General features: G+C 47.2%; 1 non-coding gene across 2 annotated transcripts; it reads left to right on the forward strand.

Moving 5' to 3' along the window:
• Positions 1-18,410: 18,410 nt before the first annotated feature.
• On the forward strand, positions 18,411-21,453 carry LOC109758885 (uncharacterized). 2 transcript variants are annotated; one of them, XR_002231922.4, is made up of 3 exons: positions 18,424-19,177; positions 19,979-20,090; positions 20,416-21,453. It is a non-coding gene; the product is annotated as an uncharacterized protein (transcript). The 2 variants fall into 2 exon arrangements; XR_012187442.1 differs by having other exon boundaries at positions 18,411-19,177; positions 19,979-21,453.
• The last annotated feature ends 348 nt before the right edge of the window (positions 21,454-21,801 follow it).

Raw genomic sequence — 21,801 nt, forward strand, 5'->3', positions numbered from 1 at the left:
ATTAGGATAAGATGTACTGGTTGTCTCCCTTTGAATTTGGCCGTTGTGGGATCCCCTCCCGCCTCCATTTTGAGGGAAGAGGACCAAGGCCACTATAAATAGAGCCTAGCCACCACCGTAGAAGGGGATCAGATCATTTAGATCATCCTCTCCCTCACCAGCTCAAGAACACACCTCCTCAAGTTGTTCTTCCACTGTGCTAGTTCATCCTCAGCCCACCTCGAGGCCAATCCACCACAAAGCAGGAGTAGGGTTTTACACCGCAAGGTGGCCCGAACCTGGCTAACTACTATGTCCCATTTCCTTCCTGTTCATCGAGCTAGGCTGTGAGATCCGCGAGTAGACAGGCTGGGGAGGTTGAGTTCTTCGCACGCACCCCAGAGTTCGAACTATCCAGGGTCTGTGAAGCCCGGAATCCAACAGGGCCAGCTGAGGGAGTCCTGGACTAAGGGGCCCTCGGGCGTCCGGTCTATTATTAATGGGTCGGACTAATGGGCTGTGAAGACATGAAGGCCGAAGACTGTACCCGTGTCCGGATTGGACTCTCCTTGGCGTGGAAGGCAAGCTTGGCGACCAATTATGAAGATTCCTTCTTATGTAACCGACTCTATGTAACCCTAGATCCCCCCGGTGTCTATATAAACCGGAGGGTGTAGTCCGGAAAGGATAGACTCATTACCATAGTCATACAGGCTAGACTTCTAGGGTTTAGCCATTACGATCTCGTGGTAGATCAAATCTTGTAATACTCATATTCATCAAGATCAATCAAGCAGGAAGTAGGGTATTACCTCCATAGGGAGGGCCCGAACCTGGGTAAACATCGTGTCCCCTGTCTCCTGTAACCATCGATCCTAGACACACAGTTCGGGACCCCCTACCCAAGATCCGCCGGTTTTGACACCGACATTGGTGCTTTCATTGAGAGTTCCACTGTGCCGTCGACAAAAGGTTCGATGGCCCCTTCGATCGTCTATAGTGACGCAGTCCAAGGGGGAACCTTCCTCCCCGGACATATCTTCGTATTCAGCGGCTTCGTACTGCGGACCAACTCGCTCGGCCATCTGGAGCAGATCGACAGCTACGCCCCTGGCCACCAGGTCAGATTTGGAAGCTTGAACTACGTCGCGGATATCCATGGAGACCTGATCTTCAACGGATTTGAGACCATGGAGATCGCTCCCCCTCGCTCCGATGAACATGACTTAAATCTGTCATCAGACCATATTCACGAGATGGCTCCTGTAACTGCTACGGCCCTAGATCCGGAGCAGATTGCGCCATCCGAAATCGCTGAATCCGCGGCATTGGAGCCGCACACGGACTTAGCACCTTGCAATGTTTGCGTCAACGGAATCCCGGACTCGTCTCCGGCTATAAGTTCCAAACCACGCACGCCTGCGGGCGCAGAGCTGGATCGGTTATCGATCTTCGAGTTCAGCGCCGCAGATATCTTCCAACACTCGCCCTTGGGCGACGTGCTAAATTCATTAAAAAGCCTGTCCTTAGTGGGGGACTCATAGCCGAACTATGTCCGGTTCGAGCTAGAGGCTGACACTGGAGAATTTCGCTTCCCACCCGCCACCCACTTCATAGCCACTGTCGAGGACATAACCGACATGCTTGATTATGCCTCCAAGGACATCGACGGTATAGACGACGATGCCGATAAGGAGCAAGGGCAAGACCCGCCATTTACGGGACATGGAATGGCCACCTCTTCGTACGACATGTACATGGTTGATACACCTAAAAAAGCTAGCGATGATGACAAAGAAGACCCAGTTGAGAATAAACCTCCTGAGACACAGTCTAAGTACCGGCGCCCTAAACGCCGCTCTAAGTCACATCACAGCAACGCTAGCACCGGAGAAAATAGTACCCCGCACGACGCCGAAAACAATGAAGACCCTGTTGGAGCAAGATCTGAACAGGAGGAACAGGAAAACGGGCAAGCCAGCCCGGATGAACAGGCCCTGCCCAGCGATAATTCGGAGGACGACAATTACCTTCCGCTCTCCGAAGATGAGGTAAGCCTCGGCGATGAAGACTTCATCATACCCGAAGAACCCCTCGAGCAGGAGCGCTTCAAGCGCAGGCTAATAGCTACTGCAAGGAGCCTGAAAAAGAAGCAGCAGCAGCTTCAAGCTGACCAAGACCTACTCAATGATAGATGGACCGAAGTCCTGGCCGCCGAAGAATACGGCTTTAGTGGCCCAGCCAAAAGCTACCCGAAGCATAGACTGCTACCTCAATTCAATGACGAGGCGTTGGAGCCCGTACCATCATCACACAAGTCGGCAGGTCGTCGACAACCCGGTCCGGACAAAGAGGCAACTCAAGCCGAACACCAGACCGCCCCACCTCGCCGTAAAGACAAGAATAACACAGCCCGTGTGATGCGGAGCATCCGTCGACCATCACCATGGACGTCAGACCGCCACCACAAGCACTGAGAGGACCGGTGACAAGAGCACGCGCACGCAACATCGAGAACGAGGTCACTTCTTTCCTCTTCGAGTTTCGTTCGGTTTCACATGAGAATGAGACTACCTCAAAGAGATACATTGTGCATTCTTAGGTACTTCGAAGCTCGTCACGAGGAAGCACAGAGGGATCACCAAGTTCACCGGAGACCTACGGAGGAGGAGGAGAGGAACGAGAAGGACGAGAGAGGAGGAGCTCTAGACGCTCCGGGTGCCCGGCTTCTTCGGCCCCAGGTGCCCGGCCTCAGCCTGGACGCCACCTCCAGCCAGCCCCGGGTGCCCGGCCTGTTGAGCCCCGGGTGCCCGGCTGCTCCTGACCGCCGGCCCAGTTCACCCGGGTGCCCGGTCCCTTGGCTCCGGGTGCCCGGGCCACCCCTCAGCGCCGGCCTAGCCCCTCCCCGGGTGCCCGGCCACTTGGCTCCGGGTGCCCGGGCCTCCTCCCTGCGCCAGCCCAGCCAGCCCCGGGTGCCCGGCCGAATGGCCCCGGGTGCCCGGCCCCTCCCGCGCCAACTTCCAGCGCCTCCCGGGTGCCCGGGCTTTGGACCCCGGGTGCCCGGCCTCATCCGCCCAGCCCCGCGTCTACCCCGGGTGCCCGGGCCTAGGACCCCCGGGTGCCCGGACCACTCCGTGAGCCTGCGTGCAAGTTGGGGCTTTTGCCCTTGTAACCCTCCCCCCTCTTATTTCGCCCCTAGACTATAAGTACCCCTTGCCTAGCTCATTAGAGAGGTTAGCAAAGTATTTTAGAACACAAAGAGGGCTTTTCTCATCTTCCTCCTCTTGGAGATCTAGACCTCCTCTTGGAGATCAAGCCCCCCTTCTTGGGGAAGATCCTCTTGGATTCAAGACCTCACCTAGTGGGAAGAACTTTACCCTAGTGCTATTTTCCTTGAATTGTTCATGTAATCTTGTGGATCTCTTGTGTGCCACTCTAGTGGATGTGATATTGGGTTTGTTTTGAGTGATTTGTGCCTTGTGTTCTTGAGAGTTCTTCCTCTTTTCCCCCCTCCAAGTGTGAAAAGATCCCCTCTAGGGTTTCACCCTACAACATCTTGGTATCATGAGAAAGGTTGATTCACATCTTGGAGTCCCATCCCCCCATTTGCTAGCTTGATTTTGGTGTTTTTTGTCCAAATCCGAAAATTCCCCAAAAAAATAGCCCCAAAAATTTTTCTTGCAATTTGTTGGATCTTGTGAGATTTGGTTGTTTTGGTCCATGGATTTGATGTTTGTCAAGTGGATCTAGGCCCTCCCCAACAATCCCCACCCTTCCCACCACGAAATCCACCGAATTTTGCTTTTCCCCCAATTTTTCTGCCGAAACCCGACACCACCGGGTGCCCGCACCCCATGGTTGTTTGCCCCTGACCACCCCGGGCACCCGCACCCTCCACCCCCGGGTGCCCGCACCCCCCAAATCAGCCCACTTCCATCACCGTTTTGGCCATAACTTCCACCTCCCAAGTCCTTTTTTTGTGTTCTTTGGCTCGTTTGGAAGATCTTGACACCCACCATCCTCTCATATCATTACCACGACCATTAGACACCATCCAAAAATCATCACAAAAACACCCACCTTCCGCATTTGACCAATTTTGAGTTGCGATTTGCGTTTCCTAAGGTGTTTCAGCTACTTAGGAGCGTGTGACATTGACATCATCGCCTCGGAGTCATCTTCACCGCTAACCGTAAGAAAGGACGGTAACCTCGACGACACTTACTCCTTACCTTGCTTTTGCATTGATAGCCCGAGCCTTTTGCGTTGCTTACCCATCGAGACTAGCGAGTTGAGAATTGCCGGGCCACGCTATTGTGCACTGTAGTGATCTTGTTATCATCTTAGTTCCATAAGTCTCTCCCGTGCATATCTTACATACTTGTCTCATATCATACTTGGCTCGAGCATCAAGCATAGTGAAAAAAAGTCAAGCTTTTAAGCAAAAAGAGAAGACACAAAGAGCTTATAAGCAATAGCATTGAGCCATTTTGAATCTCATCTTGGTCACCGCATACATAGCATAGTCGGGATTGAAGACGGCACGTTTCTCTTATAGGTTGGTGCAAATGCGTATCTAGCCCATTTGAGCAATCGAGCTAGTGTCTCTCCAGCATTCGCACAACAAGAGCATTTTCCATGATCACACATTTTGAGCTCACCCCTTAGTTGTGCGGATCCCATCTATCTTCCGTGTGTGTGTTCCTAGTGATATCCTTGGCTTTGATCTATTTGCTTTACTTGCATTTTTGTGAACCTTCTCAACCTTATCAATATCTTGACTAACATTTGCTTGAATTTTTGCCACCATCCTAACTGAGCTACTCCATAAGCCTTTTACTTGTAGGTGTGAGAAACAAACCCGGTTCCAATTCTCCTATTGTGGCATTACATTGAGTGACACTTGTTACATCCTCAATCCTCGGAAAGGGTAACTTCGGTATTGTTCTCTCACTTTCCTACTCACCCACTTGGTTATGATGGATAGGCCAAGTTCGTCGGCGAACCCGCTTTTCGTGGAGCAAGATGGTGATAACGGCTTCGTCACCAAGAACCACTTCTTCATCATGCAAAGATCTCTCCATCAAGAAAGTGAAGCATTGGGTGAACGCATGGAGCAACTCGCCTCCGACATTCGTCAATCAGCGATAAGGAGCCGCGACTACATCGATGCCAAATTCACTACACAAACGGAAGAGCTACGCAACATGATCATGCGCCGCCCGTCTTCCTCATCCTCTTCATCAAGACGGCGCCACTCAAGCAGCCGCTCAAGTAGCCAATCTTTGGAATACCATCAAGCTCAAGCACTACAACACCACTAAGACGGAGCTACGGCTACAACAACCACTTTGGCATCTTCGCCAAGTGCTATCAAGGCATCTTCGCCTTCGGACGTACGGCATCTTCGCCTACTTCCCACGAGTACGCCTACAACGACTTCCTCAAGTCCAAGGCGACCACCTACGAGCGAGGACGCCACTTCCATCTTCGAAAGCCCCTCAAGGAAGATGGCCGAGCATGGGAAATTCCCTTCAGTCATGGAGACGAGCTACAAGGTGCCACATCATATGGGCCTCCAACAACAAGACGACGACAAGAAGGTTGAGCATGGGACCATCCCTTCAACCAAGGAGACGATAGGAGTTGAGCATGGAGACATTTGCACCAACATATCTCCGCCACCCACATATGACGAGATGCCCCAATTGCCATGTGAGGAGAGCCACCCCACCATGAGTGATATGAGTGACTCCACCATATGCGACATTGAGTGCATTTCCTATGAGAGGATGAGTGTGACCACCACTAGCCCCACACACGAGAGCATGCCACACACCCTATGTGAGGTTGAGAGCCATATGAGTCACTCCACCAACCATACGAGTGAGAGCATCCAAGAGGGAGTGAGTGAGCCACAACACTTAGTGAGTGAGGTAGTTGAGAGGGCACGTGAGGCCACTATGATTTCTAACAACTTAACCTCTACTCCGAGTGTGTTTTCTTTGGTGCTAGGTCTCATACATGACGACATGCCTATACCCAACGAGTACATACCTCCAATGGACATGACGATGGCCATGGTGGATGATGATGCACACCCCACATGGTTCCATCAAGATGAAGATGACAACGAGTGGATCTTCGACACCTCACCTACAACACATGAGCGACGCTCCAAAGGTAACATAGGTGATGGTGCTTCTCTTGTCCCACTAGTGGACTCTCTTGACATTGATTGCTCCCATGATGATGATCACCTTATGGATTCACAACATACTATGTCTCATACATGCTTAGATATGCCACCTATTTATGATGAATATAATGATGAGCACGTTGATTTGCCTAGTTGTGATACTATGATCCATAGGATATCTTGTGAAAATTCTATCGGTCATGTCATGTTTGACAATCCTTTAAACTTGTCATATGCTATGGGTGAGATTTCCAATAATTGCTTGCACCATACGCATACCATTCATAACCATGCTCGAGATATCACTAGTGATGCATTACACAATTTGAGTCTCCATTATGCTATACATAATAACAAACCTCTCATGATGGATGACATGTTTCTATATCATGCATACCATTTCTTTGAGCATTGGATATTTTGTGCTAACCAACACATGCATGTATGCATCATAATGGATGATGTGTACATATACCACGCACACACAATTTTCCCTTTGCCTTTGTTTTGTGTAGGTACTTATGAACATTCGTCAACCTCACAATCCCATGAGTTGACGAAACGAGCTCTTGAGCGCAACGATGCTTTTGGATTCATGGGTTTATCCGTACCACCGTTCCCTTCGCGCAAGCACTACGCGCCCCTCTTTTACTTGGCTCTCACACGGATATGGGCTATATATCACTTGTTCCGTTATGCCCATTTTCACGTGTTCACTTTGCATGCTATGCCTCTTTCCATGACTTTGCCATGCAATCGTGACCCTTGCTTGCACTTACATATGATTCACCATTATACTAATTCTATGTGTATTTGCATGCTTGGTGGTGATACTTGTTGCTATCGCCATGTTTACCATGTGCCACATGAAGGAAATATGCCCTAGAGGCAATAATAAAGTATTATATATTTCCTTATATCATGATAAATGTTTATTATTCATGCTAGAATTGTATTAACCGGAAACATAATACATATGTGAATACATAGACAAACAGAGTGTCACTAGTATGCCTCTATTTGACTAGCTCGTTAATCAAAGAAGGTTATGTTTCCTAGCCATAGACATGAGTTGTCATTTGATTAACGGGATCACCTCATTAGGAGAATGACGTGATTGACATGACCCATTACGTTAGCTTAGCACCCGATTGTTTAGTATGTTGCTATTGCTTTCTTCATGACTTATACATGTTCCTATGACTATGAGATTATGCAACTCCCGTTTACCGGAGGAACACTTTGTGTGCTACCAAACGTCACAACGTAAATGGGTGATTATAAAGGTGCTCTACAGGTGTCTCCAAAAGTACTTGTTGGGTTGGCGTATTTCGAGATTAGGATTTTTCACTCCGATTGTCGGAGAGGTATCTCAGGGCCCACTCGGCAATGCACATCACTATAAGCCTTGCAAGCATTGTGACTAATGAGTTAGTTGCGGGATGATGTATTACGGAACGAGTAAAGAGACTTGCCGGTAACGAGATTGAACTAGGTATCGAGATACCGACGATTGAATCTCGGGCAAGTAACATACCGATGACAAAGGGAACAACGTATGTTGTTATGCGGTCTGACCGATAAAGATCTTCGTAGAATATGTGGGAGCCAATATGGGCATCCAGGTCCCGCTATTGGTTATTGACCGGAGAGGTGTCTCGGTCATGTCTACATAGTTCTCGAACCCGAAGGGTCCGCACGCTTAAAGTTACGATGACAGTTTTATTATGAGTTTATATGTTTTGATGTACCGAAGGTTGATCGGAGTCCCGGATGTGATCATGGACATGACGAGGAGTCTCGAAATGGTCGAGACGTAAAGATTGATATATTGGACGGCTATATTCGGACACCGGAAGTGTTCCGGAGAAGTTTCGGATTAAACCGGAGTGCCGGAGGGTTACCGGAACCCCCCGGGGAAGTATTGGGCCTTAGTGGGCCTTGAGGGGAGAGAGAGGGCAGCAGCCAGGAGGTGGTGCGCCCCCTCCCAGGAGGAATCCTAGTTGGACTAGGAGAGGGGGGCGCAGCCCCCTTTCCCTCTCCCTCTCCCTCTCTTTCCTTCCCCCCTTCTTTTCCTAGTAGGACTAGGAAAGGGGAGTCCTACTCCTACTAGGAGGAGGACTCCCCCCTCTCTTTGGCGCGCCAAGGGCAGCCGGCCTCCCCCTTGCTCCTTTATATACGGGGGCAGGGGGGCACCTCTAGACACACTTGATATACGATATTTTAGCCGTGTGCGGTGCCCCCTTCCACCAGATTACACCTCGATAATACCGTTGTGGAGCTTAGGCGAAGCCCTGCGTCGGTAGAACATCATCATCATCACCACGCCGTCGTGCTGACGAAACTCTCCCTCAACACTCGGCTGGATCGGAGTTCGAGGGACGTTATCGAGCTGAACGTGTGTAGAGCTCGGAGGTGCCGTACGTTCGGTACTTGATCGGTCGGATCGTGAAGACGTACGACTACATCAACCGCGTTGTGATAACACTTCCGCTGTCTGTCTACGAGGGTACGTGGACAACACTCTCCCCTCTCGTTGCTATGCATCACCAAGATCTTGCGTGTGCGTAGGAATTTTTTTGAAATTACTACGTTTCCCAACAGTGGCATCCGAGCCTGGTTTTATGCGTTGATGCTATGCACGAGTAGAACACAAGTGAGTTGTGGGCGATATAAGTCATACTGCTTACTAGCATGTCATACTTTGGTTCAGCGGTATTGTGAGATGAAGCGGCCCGAACCGACATTACGCGTACGCTTACGCGAGACTGGTTTCACTGTTGCGAGCACTCGTTGCTTAAAGGTGACTGGCGGGTGTCTGTCTCTCTCACTTTAGTTGAACCGAGTGTGGCTACGCCCGGTCCTTGCGAAGGTTAAAACAGCACCAACTTGACAAACTATCATTGTGGTTTTGATGCGTAGGTAAGAACGGTTCTTGCTAAGCCCGTAGCAGCCACGTAAAATATGCAACAACAAAGTAGAGGACGTCTAACTTGTTTTTGCAGGGCATGTTGTGATGTGATATGGTCAAGACATGATGTGATATAATTTGTTGTATGAGATGATCATGTTTTGTAACCGAGTTATCGGCAACTGGCAGGAGCCATATGGTTGTCGCTTTATTGTATGAGATGCAATTGCCATGTAATAGTTTTACTTTATCTCTAAGCGGTAGCGATAGTCGTAAAAGCAATAAGTTGGCGAGACGACAACGATACTACGATGGAGATCAAGGTGTCGCGCCGGTGACGATGGTGATCATGACGGTGCTTCGGAGATGGAGATCACGAGCACGGTGCTTTGGAGATGGAGATCACAAGCACAAGATGATGATGGCCATATCATATCACTTATATTGATTGCATGTGATGTTAATCCTTTATGCATCTTATCTTGCTTTGATTGACGGTAGCATTATAAGATGATCTCTCACTAAAATTTCAAGATAAAAGTGTTCTCCCTGAGTATGCACCGTTGCGAAAGTTCTTCGTGCTGAGACACCACGTGATGATCGGGTGTGATAAGCTCTACGTTCAAATACAACGGGTGCAAAACAGTTGCACACACGGAATACTCAGGTTAAACTTGACGAGCCTAGCATATGCAGATATGGCCTCGGAACACAGAGACCGAAAGGTCGAGCGTGAATCATATAGTAGATATGATCAACATAGTGATGTTCACCATTGAAACTACTCCATCTCACGTGATGATCGGACATGGTTTAGTTGATTTGGATCACGTAATCACTTAGATGATTAGAGGGATATCTATCTAAGTGGGAGTTCTTAAGTAATATGATTAATTGAACTTAAATTTATCATGAACTTAGTACCTGATAGTATCTTGCTTGTCTATGTTAATTGTAGATAAATGGCCCGTGCTGTTGTTCCGTTGAATTTTAATGCGTTCCTTGAGAAAGCTAAGTTGAAAGATGATGGTAGCAATTACACGGACTGGGTCCGTAACTTGAGGATTATCCTCATTGCTGCACAGAAGAATTACGTCCTAGAAGCACCGCTAGGTGCCAGGCCTCCTACAAGAGCAACACTAGAAGTTATGAACGTCTGGCAGAGCAAAGCTGATGACTACTCGATAGTTCAGTGTGCCATGCTTTACGGCTTAGAACCGGGTCTTCAACGACGTTTTGAACGTCATGGAGCATATGAGATGTTCCAGGAGTTGAAGTTAATATTTCAAGCAAATGCCCGGATTGAGAGATATGAAGTCTCCAATAAGTTCTATAGGTGCAAGATGGAAGAGAATAGTTCTGTCAGTGAGCATATACTCAGAATGTCTAGGTATAATAATCACTTAATTCAACTGGGAGTTCAACTTCTGGATGATTGCGTCATTGACAGAATTCTTCAATCACTGCCACCAAGCTACAAGAGCTTCGTGATGAACTATAACATGCAAGGGATGAATAAGACAATTCCCGAGCTCTTCGCAATGCTGAAGGCAGCGGAGGTAGAAATCAAAAAGGAGCATCAAGTGTTGATGGCCAGTAAAACCACTAGTTTCAAGAAAAAGGGCAAAGGGAAGAAGAAGGGGAACTTCAAGAAGAATAGCAAGCAAGTTGCTGTTCAGGAGAAGAAACCCAAGTCTGGACCTAAGCCTGAAACTGAGTGCTTCTACTGTAAGCAGACTGGTCACTGGAAGCGGAACTGCCCCAAGTATTTGGCGGAAAGGAAGGATGGCAAGGTTAACAAAGGTATATGTGATATACATGTTATTGATGTGTACCTTACTAATACTCGCAGTAGCACCTGGGTATTTGATACTGGTTCTGTTGCTAATATCTGCAACTCGAAACAGGGGCTACAGATTAAGCGAAGATTGGCTAAGGACGAGGTGACGATGCGCGTGGGAAATGGTTCCAAAGTCGATGTGATCGCCGTCGGCACGCTACCTCTACATCTACCTTCGGGATTAGTTTTAGACCTAAATAATTGTTATTTGGTGCCAGCGTTGAGCATGAACATTATATCTGGATCTTGTTTAATGCGAGACGGTTATTCATTTAAATCAGAGAATAATGGTTGTTCTATTTATATGAATAATATCTTTTATGGTCATGCACCCTTGAAGAGTGGTCTATTTTTAATGAATCTCGATAGTAGTGATACACATATTCATAATGTCGAAGCCAAAAGATGCAGAGTTAATAATGACAGTGCAACTTATTTGTGGCACTGCCGTTTGGGTCATATCGGTGTAAAGCGCATGAAGAAACTCCATACCGATGGAATTTTGGAATCACTTGATTTTGAATCACTTGGTACTTGCGAACCGTGCCTCATGGGCAAGATGACCAAAACACCGTTCTCCGGAACTATGGAGAGAGCAACAGATTTGTTGGAAATCATACATACAGATGTATGTGGTCCGATGAATATTGAGGCTCGTGGCGGATATCGTTATTTTCTCACCTTCACAGATGATTTGAGCAGATATGGGTATATCTACTTAATGAAACATAAGTCTGAAACATTTGAAAAGTTCAAAGAATTTCAGAGTGAAGTTGAAAATCATCGTAACAAGAAAATAAAATTCCTACGATCTGATCGTGGTGGAGAATATTTGAGTTACGAGTTTGGACTACATTTGAAACAATGCGGAATAGTTTCGCAACTCACGCCACCCGGAACACCACAGCGTAATGGTGTGTCCGAACGTCTAATCGTACTTTATTAGATATGGTGCGATCTATGATGTCTCTTACTGATTTACCGCTATCGTTTTGGGGTTATGCTTTAGAGACGGCTGCATTCACTCTAAATAGGACACCATCGAAATCCGTTGAGACGACGCCTTATGAACTATGGTTTGGCAAGAAACCAAAGTTGTCGTATCTTAAAGTTTGGGGTTGTGATGCTTATGTGAAGAAACTTCAACCTGATAAGCTCGAACCTAAATCGGAGAAATGTGTCTTCATAGGATACCCAAAGGAGACTGTTGGGTACACCTTCTATCACAGATCCGAAGGCAAGATATTCGTTGCTAAGAATGGATCCTTTCTAGAGAAGGAGTTTCTCTCGAAAGATGTGAGTGGGAGGAAAGTAGAACTTGATGAGGTAACTGTACCTGCTCCCTTATTGGAAAGTAGATCATCGCAGAAATCAGTTTCTGCGACACCTACACCAAGAAGTGAGGAAGTTAATGATAATGATCATGAAACTTCAGATCAAGTTATTACTGAACCTCGTAGGTCAACTAGATCAAGATCCGCACCAGAGTGGTACGGTAATCCTGTTCTGGAGGTCATGTTACTAGACCATGACGAACCTACGTACTATGAAGAAGCGATGGTGAGCCCAGATTCCGCAAAATGGCTTGAAGCCATGAAATCCGAGATGGGATCCATGTATGAGAACAAAGTATGGACTTTGGTTGACTTGCCCGATGGTCGGCAAGCCATTGAAAACAAATGGATCTTCAAGAAGAAGACTGACGCTGATGGTAATGTTACTGTCTATAAAGCTCGACTTGTTGCGAAAGGTTTTCGACAAGTTCAAGGGATTGACTACGATGAGACCTTCTCACCCGTAGCGATGCTTAAGTCTGTTCGAATCATGTCAGCAATTGCCGCATTTTATGATTATGAAATTTGGCAAATGGATGTCAAAACTGCATTCCTGAATGGATTTCTGGAAGAAGAGTTGTATATGATGCAACCGGAAGGTTTTGTCGATCCAAAGGGAGCTAACAAAGTGTGCAAGCTCCAGCGATCCATTTATGGACTGGTGCAAGCCTCTCGGAGTTGGAATAAACGCTTTGATAGTGTGATCAAAGCATTTGGTTTTATACAGACTTTTGGAGAAGCCTGTATTTACAAGAAAGTGAGTGGGAGCTCGATAGCATTTCTGATATTATATGTGGATGACATATTACTGATTGGAAATGATATAGAATTTCTGGATAGCATAAAGGGATACTTGAATAAAAGTTTTTCAATGAAAGACCTCGGTGAAGCTGCATATATATTAGGCATTAAGATCTATATAGATAGATCAAGACGCTTAATTGGACTTTCACAAAGCACATACCTTGTCAAAGTTTTGAAGAAGTTCAAAATGGATCAAGCAAAGAAAGGGTTCTTGCCTGTACTACAAGGTGTGAGATTGAGTAAGACTGAATGCCCGACCACTGCAGAAGATAGAGAGAAGATGAAAGATGTTCCCTATGCTTCAGCCATAGGCTCTATCATGTATGCAATGCTGTGTACCAGACCTGATGTGTCCCTTGCTATAAATTTAGCAGGGAGGTACCAAAGTAATCCAGGAGTGGATCACTGGACAACGGTCAAGAACATCCTGAAATACCTGAAAAGGACTAAGGATATGTTTCTCGTTTATGGAGGTGACAAAGAGCTCATCGTAAGTGGTTACGTTGATGCAAGCTTTGACACTGATCCGGACGATTCGAAATCGCAAAGCGGATACGTATTTACATTGAACGGTGGAGCTGTCAGTTGGTGCAGTTCTAAGCAAAGTGTCGTGGCGGGATCTACGTGTGAAGCGGAATACATAGCTGCTTCGGAAGCAACAAATGAAGGAGTCTGGATGAAGGAGTTCATATCCGATCTAGGTGTCATACCTAGTACATCGGGACCAATGAAAATATTTTGTGACAATACTGGTGCAATTGCCTTAGCAAAGGAATCCAAATTTCACAAAAGAACCAAGCACATCAGAAGACGCTTCAATTCCATCCGGGATTTAGTCCAGGTGGGAGACATAGAAATTTGCAAGATACATACGGATCTGAATGTTGCAGACCCGTTGACTAAGCCTCTTCCACGAGCAAAACATGATCAGCACCAAGACTCCATGGGTGTAAGAATCATTACTATGTAATCTAGATTATTGACTCTAGTGCAAGTGGGAGAATGAAGAAAATATGCCCTAGAGGCAATAATAAAGTATTATATATTCCCTTATATCATGATAAATGTTTATTATTCATGCTAGAATTGTATTAACCGGAAACATAATACATGCGTGAATACATAGACAAACAGAGTGTCACTAGTATGCCTCTACTTGACTAGCTCGTTAATCAAAGATGGTCATGTTTCCTAACCATAGACATGAGTTGTCATTTGATAAATGGGATCACCTCATTAGGAGAATGACGTGATTAACATGACCCATTACGTTAGCTTAGCACCCGATCGTTTAGTATGTTGCTATTGCTTTCTTCATGACTTATACATGTTCCTATGACTATGAGATTATGCAACTCCCGTTTACCGGAGGAACACTTTGTGTGCTACCAAACGTCACAACGTAACTGGGTGATTATAAAGGTGCTCTACAGGTGTCTCCAAAGGTACTTGTTGGGTTGGCGTATTTCGGGATTAGGATTTGTCACTCCGATTGTCGGAGAGGTATCTTTGGGCCCACTAGGTAATGCACATCACTATAAGCCTTGCAAGCATTGTGACTAATGAGTTAGTTGCGGGATGATGTATTACGGAACGAGTAAAGAGACTTGCCGGTAACGAGATTGAACTAGGTATCGAGATACCGACGATCGAATCTCGGGCAAGTAACATACCGATGACAAAGGGAACAACGTATGTTGTTATGCGGTCTGACCGATAAAGATCTTCGTAGAATATGTGGGAGCCAATATGGGCATCCAGGTCCCGCTATTGGTTATTGACCGGAGAGGTGTCTCGGTCATGTCTACATAGTTCTCGAACCCGAAGGGTCCGCACGCTTAAAGTTACGATGACAGTTTTATTATGACTTTATATGTTTTGATGTACCGAAGGTTGTTCGGAGTCCCGGATGTGATCACGGACATGACGAGGAGTCTCGAAATGGTCGAGACGTAAAGATTGATATATTGGATGGCTATATTCGGACACCGGAAGTGTTCCGGAGAAGTTTCGGATTAAACCGGAGTGCCGGAGGGTTACCGGAACCCCCCGGGGAAGTATTGGGCCTTAGTGGGCCTTGAGGGGAGAGAGAGGGCAGCAGCCAGGAGGTGGTGCGCCCCCTCCCAGGAGGAATCCTAGTTGGACTAGGAGAGGGGGGCGCAGCCCCCTTTCCCTCTCCCTCTCCCTCTCTTTCCTTCCCCCCTTCTTTTCCTAGTAGGACTAGGAAAGGGGAGTCCTACTCCTACTAGGAGGAGGACTCCCCCCTCTCTTTGGCGCGCCAAGGGCAGCCGGCCTCCCCCTTGCTCCTTTATATACGGGGGCAGGGGGGCACCTCTAGACACACTTGATATACGATATTTTAGCCGTGTGCGGTGCCCCCTTCCACCAGATTACACCTCGATAATACCGTTGTGGAGCTTAGGCGAAGCCCTGCGTCGGTAGAACATCATCATCGTCACCACGCCGTCGTGCTGACGAAACTCTCCCTCAACACTCGGCTGGATCAGAGTTCGAGGGACGTCATCGAGCTGAACGTGTGTAGAGCTCGGAGGTGCCGTACGTTCGGTACTTGATCGGTCGGATCGTGAAGACGTACGACTACATCAACCACGTTGTGATAACGCTTCCGATGTCGGTCTACGAGGGTACGTGGACAACACTCTCCCCTCTCGTTGCTATGCATCACCAAGATCTTGCGTGTGCGTAGGATTTTTTTGAAATTACTACGTTTCCCAACACCACATGATATTGTTGATTCTTGTGTTGGGAGAGTCATATTGTTCAATTGCTATTTACATAGGATTTCTTGCCAATACAATGATGATACATTACTCATATCTTGCTTTCATGCTTGTGATATGTCATGTGCATTATATATGCTCACTATTTGTACACATGACATGATTGCCATGATTACTTCTAGTGTGTTGCATCTTCGCTCCACTCATTTGCACGACATGATTGATATGCTTCCTTATGTTGCATCACCAATAATTCATACTTTCTTATTTCATGCGGTTGATGACAACCATCGTCATGCTTTGCACATGATTGTTATTGCTTCTTGTCACTTATCTCCATATGTTGCCTCTCTCATGCTACATGATTTGACGTACATTGAGTGCAACAATGACTTTCCTCTTGCTAATGAGATTTCCACCATAGCATTCTCACATTTATTTGGAGATTTGAACCTATTTCTTGTGAAGCATGCTTGTCTTACCTCTTTGCACCATATACCTTGTGCCATGAATATAGCCATTGTTGCATCATATTATTCATGCACTTGTGCTTCTAATGGTTATGTGCAAGAGAAGAGAACCATCATGATGTATGATGTGCTTTTCTACCATGCGTATATGTTCTTTGTTTTGATGTGTGCATGTGTAGGATACTTGGACTTTGTGTCGACTTCTACGTCACGTGAGTTGACCATTCGAGCTCTTGAGAGCGAGCCTCATACATTCGACCATGACTCACTTCTACACCACCTTTCCTCCCACTTCGGCATTGTGAAGAATGCACAAGGACACGCCTTCGAGGTGACATCTTTCTTGAACATGAATATTGCGGATCATACTACTTGTGTTGCTTGCACCATGAGACTTATTTCTCATCTTGGACCACTTGATTGCACACATGTTAGAGATCTTGCTTCGACTTGTCATTTTCACCGTTCCATGAATCATGATATATATGCCTTGTGTGTTGCATCCAATTCTTGGATTATTTGCTCCTATCATATGCTTGATTGCCACAATATCATTTCTTCACATATGCCATGTCCCATTGCTTGTCACATGATTGATTGGATTGCCTCACACATGATGAACAATTGCTATATCATTTATGTTGAGTGCCTCACTCTCTTCACCACACCATATGCACATTATGCTTGGATTGTCTTGCGCTTGCCCCATGTGTTTAGACATTTCATTTCTCTTGGTGTTGTGGATGACTCTTATGCCTACCATAGACCGTTCATTGAGGGTCTTATGCATGTTTGCTATGATCTTGAGGTCGATGCTTGTTCTCTTGCCAAACATATTAGCATACCTACCTCCCATTGGCATGCTTGTTTCCATGATGTCCTTGATTTTGCTTAATTTATGCGCTTACATGCCATGTCACACTCCCTTGTCACACCATATGCTATGCTTGATGACGACACTTGTTCGGTGAATCACCTCTTGACTGCTTGGTTTTGCACTAACGCTAACCACATTTGTTTTTCCAAGTGTTTGTTTTTCTTGCTCCTTTTGAAGGTATCACAAGATGGTGCGACATCGGAGAGTGACCGTTATGAGCTTACACATGACAAGTACTTGGTGGTTGTCCACTTCTACACGGCGATGCCATCTCTTTCCCATGATGATGAAGATCACGATCCGTGGACGGATCTCTCCCAAGGGGGGGGGGAGATGATGCGGAGCATCCGTCGACCATTACCATGGACGTCACACCGCCACCACAAGCACTGAGAGGACCGGTGACAAGAGCACGCGCACGCAACATCGAGAACGAGGTCACTTCTTTCCTCTTCGAGTTTCGTTCGGTTTCACATGAGAATGAGACTCTACCTCAAAGAGATACAATGTGCATTCTTAGGTACTTCGAAGATCGTCATGAGGAAGCACGGAGGGATCACCAAGTTCACCGGAGACCTATGGTGGAGGAGGAGAGGAACAAGAAGGACGAGAGAGGAGGAGCTCTGGACGCTCCGGGTGCCCGGCCTCTTCGGCCCCGGGTGCCCGGCCTCAGCCTGGACGCCACCTCGAGCCGGCCCCGGGTGCCTGGCCTATTGAGCCCTGGGTGCCCGGCTGCTCCTGACCGCCGGCCCAGTTCGCCCGGGTGCCCGGTCCCTTGGCTCCGGGTGCCCGGGGCACCCCTCAGCGCCGGCCCAGCCCCGCCCCGGGTGCCCGGCCACTTGGCTCCGGGTGCCCGGGCCTCCTCCCTGCGCCAGCCCAGCCGGCCCCGGGTGCCCGGCCCCTCCCGCGCCAACTTCCAGCGCCTCTCGGGTGCCCGGGCTTTGGACCCGGCACTACTAGAAAAATGGCTATAGCCATTATCCCTATTAGTGGCGCACCATGGTGGTGGTGTGCCACTGCTATATAGTAGTGGCGCACCAAAAGCAGGTGCGCCATTGTTATTTCTTTAGTAGTGGCGCACCTTTAGTCCAATGCGCCATTGCTATTTTTTCCCCGGGTCCATCCCCTTCTCCAGGTTTACCAATGGCGCACCTTTGCCAGGTGCGCCATTGCTATCCTGGCGCCATTGCTATTTTAGATAGCAATGACGCATCTAGCAAAGGTGCGCCATTGGTAAGTCTGGGGAGGTGGGCATTTTTGGGTAGCAATGGCGCACCACCCCTGGTGCGCCATTGGTATGTGCTGCACCGACCGGCCCTGATTCGAGAGAATCCAATCCAACCAAAGCAACACAACACAACGCTTCCTCCTCCTCTCCCCTCGAATCGATCCCCTCCAAACCCGCCGCCGCCGCCATGGACCTCCTATCCCCATCCCCACCGGCGTTCTCGTCTCCTCTAGCCTCACCGTCGACCTCCCGCCCCGCCTGCATCCTGTCGCCGGCGCCCCCACCCTCCCCCTTTCCGTCTCTTCCTAGGAGGGAGCGAGGCCTCAGATCCATAGGCCGCGACAACCACCGCCACCGCGTCCTACTCCTTCCACCCCACCTAGCCGCCCTCCGCCTCCACAGCTCTCTGTCCCTCCCTCCCTCCTCGCGCCCGCAGCCATGTCGACCGAGCTCAGGACCCCTCTCCTCCAAGACCAAAACGCAGGCAACAGGCCAGGGCGACTTCAGCGCCTCCCTTCTCCTGGACGGCAGTTCAGTCGTGTTGGTCCTGCGCCCCCACAACCAGAGAGGAGGGGAGAGGGGGCGGAGATGCTGCTGCTGCACGGGCTGACGGGGAAGAACAAGCAGGCATGGAAGGAGGGCAAGATCCGCGGCATGGCGGTGCTGGTCAAGAGTGGCGTGCTCGACCTCGGCGACTTCAACTCATCCGTCCTCGACGGCATCCACAAGATCCTCGACAGCCAAGGACGATGGCGTCTCCTTCCATCTCGTCAGCGCCACCGCACCCAACCCCCGTAAGCAGTCGCCTCCTCTCCCTTCCTCTCACCCCCGCCCTGCATCTCTGAACTCACCACGCCGTCTCCTTCCCTACACCGCGTGCGTTTCAGTTTTCCTCTTGGCCATTGCAATCTGTACTGTTGATTTCAATCCAAAATAAAAGAACAAGCAGTGCAGATTTGGTTCCTTTTCTTTTCTTACCGGAGCCAATATTTGTAATTTATACAGTTTTTATATTTCCAAAAGGGAGATGCAATCAACGATGGCAGGGGAGTCAGTTTTTCCGGGTCACGTTTGAGTGGTCGAACGACTCACAGGGCATCACCAGCAGCATTCCGAGTTCTTCCTCAAGACGGCCACCCTCGACGGCGTTCTCGCAATAAGAGTTCTCGCGTGTGTTTCAGTTTGCCTCTGGCGTTCTCGCGACAATCTGTACTAGCTGCCATCTGTATTGATTTTAGTTTTAAAAAAAAGACGATCTGTATTGATTTTGATTCGTTTCCTTTTCTTGGCGGATGCACGACCTGTTTCCTATGTATGTATAGGTACACTTACTATGTTTTCAAAGTTGGCTGGCACAGAGCAAAGTCATCAACCAATGCCATCTTCCAGTCATTCTTTGTTTATCTGAATCACTCACTGTAATTTGTAGTACTTGGAAATTTACTTGTGGCAGTCTGAAGCTTTATTTTAGTAATATACTTGGAGAATTCCAAATTGATTTTGAGAGCAGACCATGTTGATAAACTATAGCACTTCATCTTGTCGTTCCTACTCAGACTCCCATGCTGACCTGCTTCCTTTACTAATCTAATCAGGGATTGAAGGTTGTCAACAAAGAAAGGAAGAAAGAAAGAAAGATCCATTTCTCCATGGAAGGAGGAAGGGACATCTTGATCGCAAGTGACTGACTGGAAGCAACTGAGGGAGGTAAGATGCATGCATATTCAACTTGCTGGTTTTCCAAGTTTTTGTTTAATCAACTTGTGGGTCGACACGGCCAGCATTGCTGGATGGCATGGCATGTCACGCCCGCGCCTGCAAGTCCTGTGTGTAGCAATGGCGCAACTTAGTGGATCCTTTTAATTTAGGATCTATTCTCCTACTCTCTGAATATTGTTTCCATAAGCTCCATTTTATCTTCAGTTACCTCAACTTGTACAATGTTAAGTGAGTTATCAAAATGGTGAATTACTGTATTTTGTACAATGTTGGTTAACACTTAACTTGACTATTCTTCATTTTGAAACATTAGCCGGCAACCTCTCCGACATGCTGCTCATGACCACCTCCCCAACCAGATGCTGTTGGTAAGCTCTCTCTTCTCCCCCTCCATCTATTTGCTAAGCACACATGTATGCAAGATGGAAATCCATCTTTTTGACTCGATTTTGCTGAAAAATGTTTCTTTTTATCCTGTTGGATGTGTAGGCAGTAGAGGAAGTATGGATGTTAATTTTGTTTCACTCAATAAAATCCTTGTGTGTGCTAATTATGCATTGGCAGTAGGCAGTAGACTTAGCCATTTGTCAAGATGAGGACCCTACGGCACAGCGAGCCGCACTGGACGGTGGCGCAATGCATGAGGTACAGAACTTAAACTCCTTCATCGTCACATCAATCACAACGTTTATGTCACTAAATAGTTAATTTCTTAGGAATAGAGCATGTCTCCTTGGGCTAAACAGTAACAAAGTTCAGAATATTAAAGTTTAGATTATTAACCTTAACTTTCATTTATCAAAGATCTGCACACTTTGTTTTGGATCCACACACCTAGGCTCGTCTAATGTGATCGGATCTGGCCAGATTCCTTTTGATGCATCACCTGTTACTCTTTTCGGTGAATTATGTTAGTAGTAATATTGATTAGCTAGTTGCATGTGTGTTGTTAGCAGGATTAGCGTGGCCGTAGCTTAGGTCAAGCATGTACCTTATGTTTTGTCTCATGTAAAAAGCTTAGGACTGTGTTTACTGAGTTCTTCTGATAGGGAACTATGCATCCTGAATGGCATAGACTCTTGGCTTCATGAAATGACCCATGTCTATGATTCAAGGTATCTTAGATCTTCGATGTCGGATGCAAATAATTGCTCAATTTCACTTCTCTGCAATGTTCATTCTCACATATTTCTATCATTCTTTGCAGGGATAAAGTAAAGAAAAAGAAGAAAAGATTACTAGAAGATTAGTTTTAGAATTTTCTTTTATTTCCTTGTAATTTTTCTTTTATTGGATACTTGTAAAGACATTGTAATATTCTTACTATAATAAAAATTATGATTCTATTTCATTTTTTGTTTTAAAATTATTTTTCCTTATAGGTTGTTTTCTGTAAATTTGGATTTTTTTGTTTTCCAAATACATTACTAGTGGCGCATTTCAGCCCTTATTAGTGGCGCACCTTCCTTTATTACTAGTGGCGCACCTATAAGGCTATTAGTGGCGCACCTAGAGGGAATACCAGTGGAGCACCTAAGGGTTAGTAGTGGCGCACCAGAGGTGCGCCATTAGTATCTGGTATACTAATGGCGCACCAGGGGTGCGCCATTAGTATTAATTACTAGTGGCGTGGTACTAGTGGCGCACCAGTAGTGCGCCATTAGTAGGCAAAACTGGTGCGCCACTAGTAGGCCTTTTC

This window comes from Aegilops tauschii, chromosome 6, assembly GCF_002575655.3.
Source record: "Aegilops tauschii subsp. strangulata cultivar AL8/78 chromosome 6, Aet v6.0, whole genome shotgun sequence".
NCBI classification, from domain to species: Eukaryota; Viridiplantae; Streptophyta; class Magnoliopsida; order Poales; family Poaceae; genus Aegilops; species Aegilops tauschii.